This window comes from Galeopterus variegatus, unplaced genomic scaffold (genome assembly GCF_000696425.1).
Source record: "Galeopterus variegatus unplaced genomic scaffold, G_variegatus-3.0.2 Scaffold7763, whole genome shotgun sequence".
NCBI lineage: Eukaryota > Metazoa > Chordata > Mammalia > Dermoptera > Cynocephalidae > Galeopterus > Galeopterus variegatus.
In genome coordinates, this window is record NW_007733874.1 from 1 (window position 1) to 8,778 (window position 8,778).

Here is an 8,778-nt window from a genome sequence, read left to right on the forward strand (position 1 = left end):
CAGACAGACAAGATACAAAACACCGATACACTACTGCCATGAGTGCTACAACCAGATTATCAGAAGAACTCGGGAAGGGTCTCTTTCTTAGAGATCTTCCCGTGGAGCTGAACCCATTCATCTCCTACAGAGGAATCTGGAGCGTCCTCCAGGATTCCTGTGGTTGTGGCATGTTGGTACGTCTACCTGCCGCTATAACCACTACAGACAGATGGCTCTGCCTAGGAGCCTCACAGAATCCAAAACCAGATCGGTGTTTCCGTCCTGGAGGCACCGAGAAACCCAAAACCAGATTACAGTAAACAACAGAGAAAACTCAAAGACAGATGCAGACAGACAGAGACAACCGTGGTACCTGCTCTAGAGCAATCCCTCCGTTTTCTAGTCTCTGGGTCCTAGAGAGAGCTGTTTCCCAAAAGGGACAAGTGTTCATGCAAGTCATTTTTCTCTTCTATTTAGAAATAACGCTGTTCACTATGATTAAAAAAAAAATAGCCTTTTTTTATTTTAAAGCTGATAAATCTTGGACATGTTTAGGTAAATATTTTTCAAGTCATGTAAATTTTAAAAAATAGATAATGAGATAGCTTACAGAATTAATTTTCTAGCTTACTGAAAAATATTTATCACATGAATTATCAACTTTAAAAAAACAGACTTTTGAAACTTCCTAAGAAACACTTATCACTACTTTTTAGTGAGCCCAATTTAATCTTTGTTTAGTAAATCCCAAGAAACCTGAGGATTCTGCAGGGCACTGACAACACACTCATCAATATATCATTAGGTAGTGCTATGATCCAACTTCTGGCTCTTTGTATTATCTGTCTATTTGTGTACTAAATAATTAATTTATTTATTTAAAAAAAGAAATGTCAGGGTCGAGTTTCCTGCCATCCTTTTTTTCTCGTGTTCCCAAGTAGGTTGCTGAGCTTCAGCCACCCAACACCCAGGGAGATCATGTCTGAGAGCTTAGCAGTTGGTAGTGTCTAAGAAATGTTGGCATTATGTAGCAAAGTCCCACAAGAAGAAACTGGAGTTCAAACTGTAGTGCCCTAAGCTCAGTCAGACTAGGTCATTACCCAGGAAAGACAGAATTCATTTAAGAAGGGAAAAACTGAGATTTTTTTGTGACATTTGTTATAGGAAATGGTGGCTTGTTCACACAGAATAGAGAAGCCAGTGCTAAACGTACAAGTCTAGCAGGGCTAAAGATATGGACCAATTTTATGTCTATACCTCTCTTAACAATTTCTAGACTAGCCACCAGGTTTTCTTCAGAATACGACGTGGAGTCCAGTGTAGAAGTGAATTTAAATGTTGGGATTTGAAATCCTGCCCTAGAAGGAAGTAGGGGAGTCCCAAGACTAATTCATAGATGAATATTAGAGGCTTTGGGACAAAATCTACCATTGATAAAGCAGTAGAAAATAAAGGAAACATTTTGTGGAGAAGGAGCAGAATTTACTGAATATTGATGCGATAATTCCACAGACCTATCAAACATAAATCATAAATGTATTTCTTCTAATACAATATTTAAACATTGGGGCATGTTTTCCAAAGGATGCAGTTCTTCCTAATTCAACATGGCAATTACACATCATAATACTTAGACAATGTTAAGCGAGTTGACCCGCTCAATCTAATTATCTTTATAATGCATTTAGGATTAAAATTCTTTTATTTGGCAATATCAAAACAAGAAGAATTGCAAATAAATTTAGCCTTCCAAATATATTTATTCTACTTGGACATTTGAGTCTTGAAAAGTGAAGTCACTAAACATTTACACAGCCCAATTCTTAAAGTATTGCTACAGGGAAGGGTTTATGCATATTCTTGAAATTTCATCTGATTCCTCCTTGGATTATGAAAAAATCCTAACAATTCTAAAGCTATTATTGTTTGTAAGCCACTAAAGTTGAAACTTCATTTATCCTAGAATTTTTTTAAAAAGCTTCAATTTTGCATTTGTAAAAGGCTCTCCCCTAATATATATCATTGTGCACTTGGCTGAAATGTTAATGATAATGGACAGCTGTGCTTTCCATCAAAAAAGAGTATCTGTGTAATGCTAGCATTGTGAATATGAAAAACATAACTACATATCATTATCCTGGTTGGAATTACAATGGAAGTGTAACTGAAGGAAATCATTTTGAAATTGAGATTCTGTTGTAATGACTTGGAAAGCTTCTGAAGAAGTTTCTTAACTATGCATACCAAAATTTAGAGAAAAACTTTTCTGAAATGCTTATCCACCTAATATTTGTTCCTTGTTTTGAGATGTAAGAATAAGTTTTTTAAAAAAGCAAGTACGCATTTTGATAAACACTGCTTTTCACACTGCTCACCAGAAATTTCCCTTGAGATGCTGCAGGATTGCTTCAGCAAAAGCTGCTCCACTGGGAGTATTTCCCATTGCACTCTAAGAATCAGGGAAATAATTAAACTGAAAAGAGGGAGAAAACTGGCTGCCCCAGGGGTAAACTTAACACAGGAATTAAGAGTGAGTTTTTCACAGTTATTTTTATTCCTGTCCAATGTGTCATGGCTTGCTATTGAACAAAACAAATTCAATAATGCAGACAAACACAGGTATAACATTGAGTAGAGATATATCAAGATGAGGTAAGGGGTTGGTATTTAAAAAAATTCTTTAATTAATGTTGGAGATAAAATAATCTTTCTAGAATAAATTATTTGCTGAATGAAAATAAATATCTTAATTCAACTGGGATTTCTTTTAGTCGTTTACATGAATATGAAAAGTCTCTCCTCAAGTGTTTTTGCCTGAAGAGTTTGAATCAAGGACATCTAAGTGCAACAAACACACCACTACCCAGTGTCCCCATGGCTTAGTACAATTAATTTCCCAGTCATGTGGCTGTCCACTAGGATGTTTAAGGGTGCCTTCCACCTGGTGATTCAGGAAGCCAGCTTCTTTTCCTCTCATGATTTTGCCATCTCCTAGGACATTAGGGTCCTTTGTTCCCAGCGGGCAAATAGAAAAAGAAAATGGAGAAGGCAAACTTGCTTGTTAACTATATTAGCCTAGAACTGCAACATATGACTTCCGATTCATACTCCACTGGCCAGAATGAGTTGTATGGCCCCATACAATCACCCAGCAAGAGCAGCTGGGATTTACAGACCAGCTGAGCAGCCACTTTGCAGTCACGACTCTACACCATGGAAGAAGAGTGGGATTTTTAGTGAACAGCTAACTGACCCTAAAAACCCAGAATTATTTATTTTGGTTTTACATTCTAAGACCTTGGTGGAAAATCACAGCTCTCTGAAAAGAAATTCCTTGTCTCAGGATGCTTCAATTTAAAAATTCATCGGAAGCTCAAATCTTCTTTCTGAGATCAAAAAGTCAACAGCAAGACATTGAAGGTAGATATGTACCCTCTTAGGCCCAGACACCTAAATTACCTGTGTAGCGATTGTTAAACAAACACTTCCCAAAGAAGGCATGAGTTTATTTTACATTAGCTTTGTATAACACGACACGTTAAGTGAGTCAGTCAAGACTTATGGAAGGTTCTTACAGAATTCCATAACTAGCAATTCTGCTTCTTTCCCTTTCTTTTAAGTAATACCTAAAACCTTTGATCTGTATGTAAATAAACGACGCATGGCCATGCCTGCAAAATTACTGAGACACTTTCCTTCCACATTATATAAATCAAATCATGCACAATGGATAGGCTCATTTTATAAAGCATTTTTTCAGAGTGTTCAAATGGGCTTTACGTCTTTCGATTTTCTGATGTAAAATACATAGAATGTTAGACCAGAAGCATTCTTTGAGATTATGTACCCCATCCCAACTTTCTTTACAAATAAACAAAACTAAGGCACAGAAGTTGTGTATATTTGCTCAACGTGGAACAGCTAAGAGCTGACATGGAGGTTTACTAGATCATGCCTCTTTATCCAGTGTTACCTTCTACTTATTTTTTACCCTTATCCATGAAAATATAAGAATGCTGACTTTGTTTTATTTAATTAAATATCAGCTGAAAGAGTATATCTACACACTGACACGGTTTTTCTTCATTAAAAGCAAGTTTTTTTGAAATGTAATCTATAAAGAAATATCAAGATGAAAAATTAAAATCAAGACAAAATTGATTTTTTTTTCAGCCAGCTGTTTATAAGGTTTTGAAATAACAGAGAAGAAATAATTATGGTTATTCTCATAGCAAAAATCTACAAGAGATTTTTCTTGTAGCATGAAGCAACTGCAAAGAAATGTCATTTATGCCTGAGTAATTTTGTATTCTTTCAGAAAGTCAAAACCACATCTAAACAAAAGTAGGAAAGAGCTTATCTCCCAAACTGAAAATAACCAGTTCAAATTAAGAGAATCTTTGGCTGATGCTTTCCTTACTGTGTCCAGAATGTCACATAACCTACAGCAGTGGGCAATTTATGTTAATCTAGTTTATTCATTTGTATGTTCACTGAATATTCATTTTAGAAGGACATAAATATATGGAGAAACACAAAATAACACAAGTCTCAAACGGCTACTATTTTATTTTAATTTTCAACTTACAGTTAACCCTGAGAAGACCAAAAGTATTGAACATTAATGTGAGAATCTCACAAAAAAAGAAGTAGCCTTCTATTCCTGTCCTAGGAGAGATGAGATGTATTAAAAATGCACTATTGCACACATTTAACAATTAGTTATATCAGATCTAACAAACTTTACTTCGATAGAGTATTAGTTTTTTTAATGAATAGGTTATTTTTTAAATTGTGGCAGAAATTATAAAGTGGGGAAGGAGTTTAAAAATGCAAACCCTGCTAAAAATATGAGAAAACCCCCTGTTGGTTGTATAAAAAGATTTATGCTCTGATTTGATAGGGAGGGAAATTCCACCTAGAAATGTGAAAGTAGTGGGACAGAAGTACGTTTATAGCTGTGCCTAATCTTTCCACTTTTGACAAATATAAAGAAAGATGAAGTCATGCTTTTTTCCAAAGTAGCATGCTGTCGCAAGAGATTTTCCATACTTCTTTATTTTATAAACACTTTCTAATTTATATATATATATAATTACATACATAATTATGTATATATATTTACATTTCTTGGATAATTTCAAATGAGAAGATAACTTTTTGTATTTGATAATGATAAGAAATCTTTGATATACATGGGTGTACAGAGATAATATTTGATCTGGGGATTTCCCTTTTTTGTCATAAACCAGAGCACTGCTAAGTCTGAATTTATGAGAAATATGAACATAAATATCCTATTTTTAATTTACTATTATTTATCCCTAATTGTGCTCTTTTGTGATGTGTTTTACTCTGCAATTCTGAGGATTTTTGTGTTTGTGTGCTCTTTTCTAGGCAGAATTACCATTCGGCAACAGAAACCCAATTATTTCAATTAGATGAAAATCAGTTCCTTAGGCAGATTTTGGAGAGGGTGAAGACTTGAAGATTAGGAAAATTTGTGTTATTGCACTAAGAGTATAAGACAGTCTTATATTTATATGATGGAGGTGCTTACACACCACAACTATTTGTTAACAAAATCTTCAGTGAATGCTAATGTCCTTGGCAATTGATTTTATTGAAGAAAAGAAAAAAAAGTGATAGAAAATGTAATTATTTCTTAAGGGTTAGTTCTGGGAAAGAAACTCATTTATAATTATAAGCACACCTTGAGACTTTATGCTTACATTATATTTTTTCTAATATCAAGGGAACTTGAAATCTGTTTTATTTATTAAAAATTTCTTAAAACTAAATTTCTGAGAAATGTTTCTTCCTTTACTATTGTAGGTCTATTAATTAGGTTTCCTATTAAGTAGATTCCCCAGGTCTTGCAGACGTGGAAATAACTGCAGGCTGACGTAATTCCTATTAGATAATTAATTTGAAACTATTTATAGTGAACTGTTTTGGTGAAAATGTATGATTTGAGTAAACTTGTGATTTTTTGATCTATCAATAATGAATTAATGGCAAACTACAAAAGGAATTAATCTCTGTCACAATGAAGAAGCCATCATGACTGAAAACAGAAGCTCTAATCTCTGAAGTGAGTGCAATGTAAATCAACAATTTCCTTTTGAAATGGACCCATTTTATTTTGCTCAGCTGCTTTTTGAGTCATATCTAAGTCTGTCATACTCTTTCTTTCCTATTAGAACAGTGCTGAAATAAAAACAATTTTTGTTGCATAATAAAGAGCAAATACTAAAATCTGAATGGAAGCCCAGCATAGCTCTGTATTGGTTTGCTCTAGCTGCCATAACAAAATACCACAGGCTGGGTGGCTTAAACAGTGAAAATTATTTTCTCAGAGTTCTGGATACCAGAAGTCCAAGTTCAAGGTGCTGGCAGATTCATTTTCTGGAGAGGGCTTGTCTTTATGGCAGCCGCCTTCTCATTGTGTTCTCACATGGCCTTCTGTGAACAGGGCAGGTGCTCAGGTGTCTCTTTCTCTTCTTATGAGGGCATCGATTCTATAGGGTTAGGGCCACACCCTATGTTCTCATTTAACCTTAATTATCTCTCTAAAGGCCTGTCTCCGAGTACAGTCACACTGGGGGTTAGGACTTCAAAATATGAAATCAAGAGGATGGGACAAAAGGCGGTTCCTAACAACCTCTGAGATTACAGGATTCAGTTTATTTTTCTACTGACTTTCTCAGAATACCGCTCCTCAGTGAATCGGTTTTTCTTTCTTCATGGCTGCCGTTTTTCCTGATAACCTGGTCCTCATCTCTTCCTCTGCTCAGTGCCCCTTCTTGCCACTTTATGTCTTGCATATTGTAAAACAACTATCATGTATTTTGTCATTTCATGAACAATGACCCTTCCTTGCTACTTCTGTAGAGAAGCAGTTTGGAACTCTGCTTCTCTATCTCTGCTTTTCTCTTTATCTGATTCATTCTTCTATGCCCGTAGTTAACTTCTCACAGGATGATTCCGTCTCTATATTCAGTACCTTTTATTTTATGGATTCTGTTTACTATGTATTTTTTTTCCCTTCTGTGTTTCTCTATTATCTGTGAGAATCCCCTTGTGTTTCATGTTGTAAGCGTAGTTAACTTCTCACAGGATGATTCCGTCTCTATATTCAGTACCTTTTATTTTATGGATTCTGTTTACTATGTATTTTTTTCCCTTCTGTGTTTCTCTATTATCTGTGAGAATCCCCTTGTGTTTCATGTTGTAAGATCCACTTCTATTTGGGTTTACTTTGGACTTTGATTTAATTTCCCATGGCCACAGTAGCAGCAGCACACGGGGCAAAGTATGTCCATTTATGAGGAAAGATTCTTGATAGAACCTCACACAATGCTGGGCTCTTCTTCAGTACATTTGGAGGCCACAAGTAATCAATTGTAAAGAGTATTTTTACCTAATTTTTCTCTTTTTAGCCATCTTATCACAATCAGACACACCGATTTACCATATCACATTACACGTTATGTCATTCTAAATAGGAGCAAAGAGTGGTGTCTTAAAGATCAACTCTTTACTTCATAGTAGAGAACACATAAGCTCGGAGTGGGGGAGCCTGTCCTGTGCTACTCTGTGAGATAGTATGCACAGCTGGTGTTAGACATCAAGTTTTCTTAATTCTGTCTAGCATCCTGTCTGATAACCTGTTAAATGTGCATTTTTGAAGTTCTAGAATTAAGGCCTTCATCTTTTATCCTTACAAATCTTGAATTAAGAAGTCTTGCAGAAATCAGTTGTCCTGAAGTTCAAACCTGTATTTTAAAAAATCTTTCTGAAACAACAATAATGAAAATATCCTTTTAAGAGGTAAGTTTAAAATTAATTCACTTATGACCTCCCTTCCCCAACCTTATTTCATGATGAAATCGAAGTGAGATCTGTTTAGAAGCAAATCTAATCAAGTCACCTCAGTCCTTAGAATGTCTCAATGACTCTATTCTCTTCTGTTAAAGTTTACATTTGTGTGTGTGTGTGTGTGTGTGTGTGTGTGTGATTCTAGGTCTTTTCTGAACTTGTTCCATTTACCTTTTCAGCTGAATTTCACGTTGATTAAGAAAACACACCCTGCCGTCCAAACATTTGTACTCATCCAGCGCCTTCTTCCCTCTGCTTCCTCTTTCTTTTTCCTCTAATTAAATTGTTTCTGGGAACATTGCTGGAATTACGTATTTACATATAGTTAGACTATATGTAAACTAAACTGAGAGAGGCAGGACAGGCAGTACCTTTTTATTGATAATTTGCAAAGAAGGAAATTAAGAACAAAAAATTTCCTTGAAGCCAGGATTGCTGAGAGAGTAATCTCGACCCACGGGGAGTCTGTGGATAGCAGAGACCTGAAACTTTTTACAAATGCAAGAATATCTAGGTCTGAAGAAAAAAGAAAAGCACCTTTTAATGGAGAACTGAAGACTTTAAATATAGAAACAAGTTTTAAGTTAAGAAATAATACTGATAAATCAATAAAAAGACCCAGATTTCCTTGTACTTGGGATTATTTAAAAATAATTAATTAGAATACATAATGTGAAATTTATTGGGAAAAAATAACAGAATTTGAACATCCAAACCATGTATGAAAGTGATTGAACTAGTAGCATTCTTGAAATTATCTTCAAGTTCACTTAAAATCTTACTATGTGTATATGCAAGAACATTTCTAATATTCTTTCTGTTTCTTCCACTTGATATATTTTCAATAAAATTAACTTGCATATTTTCTGACAGCTTGATTTGTATTTGATTTTTATGCACTTTGTTATCTTGACC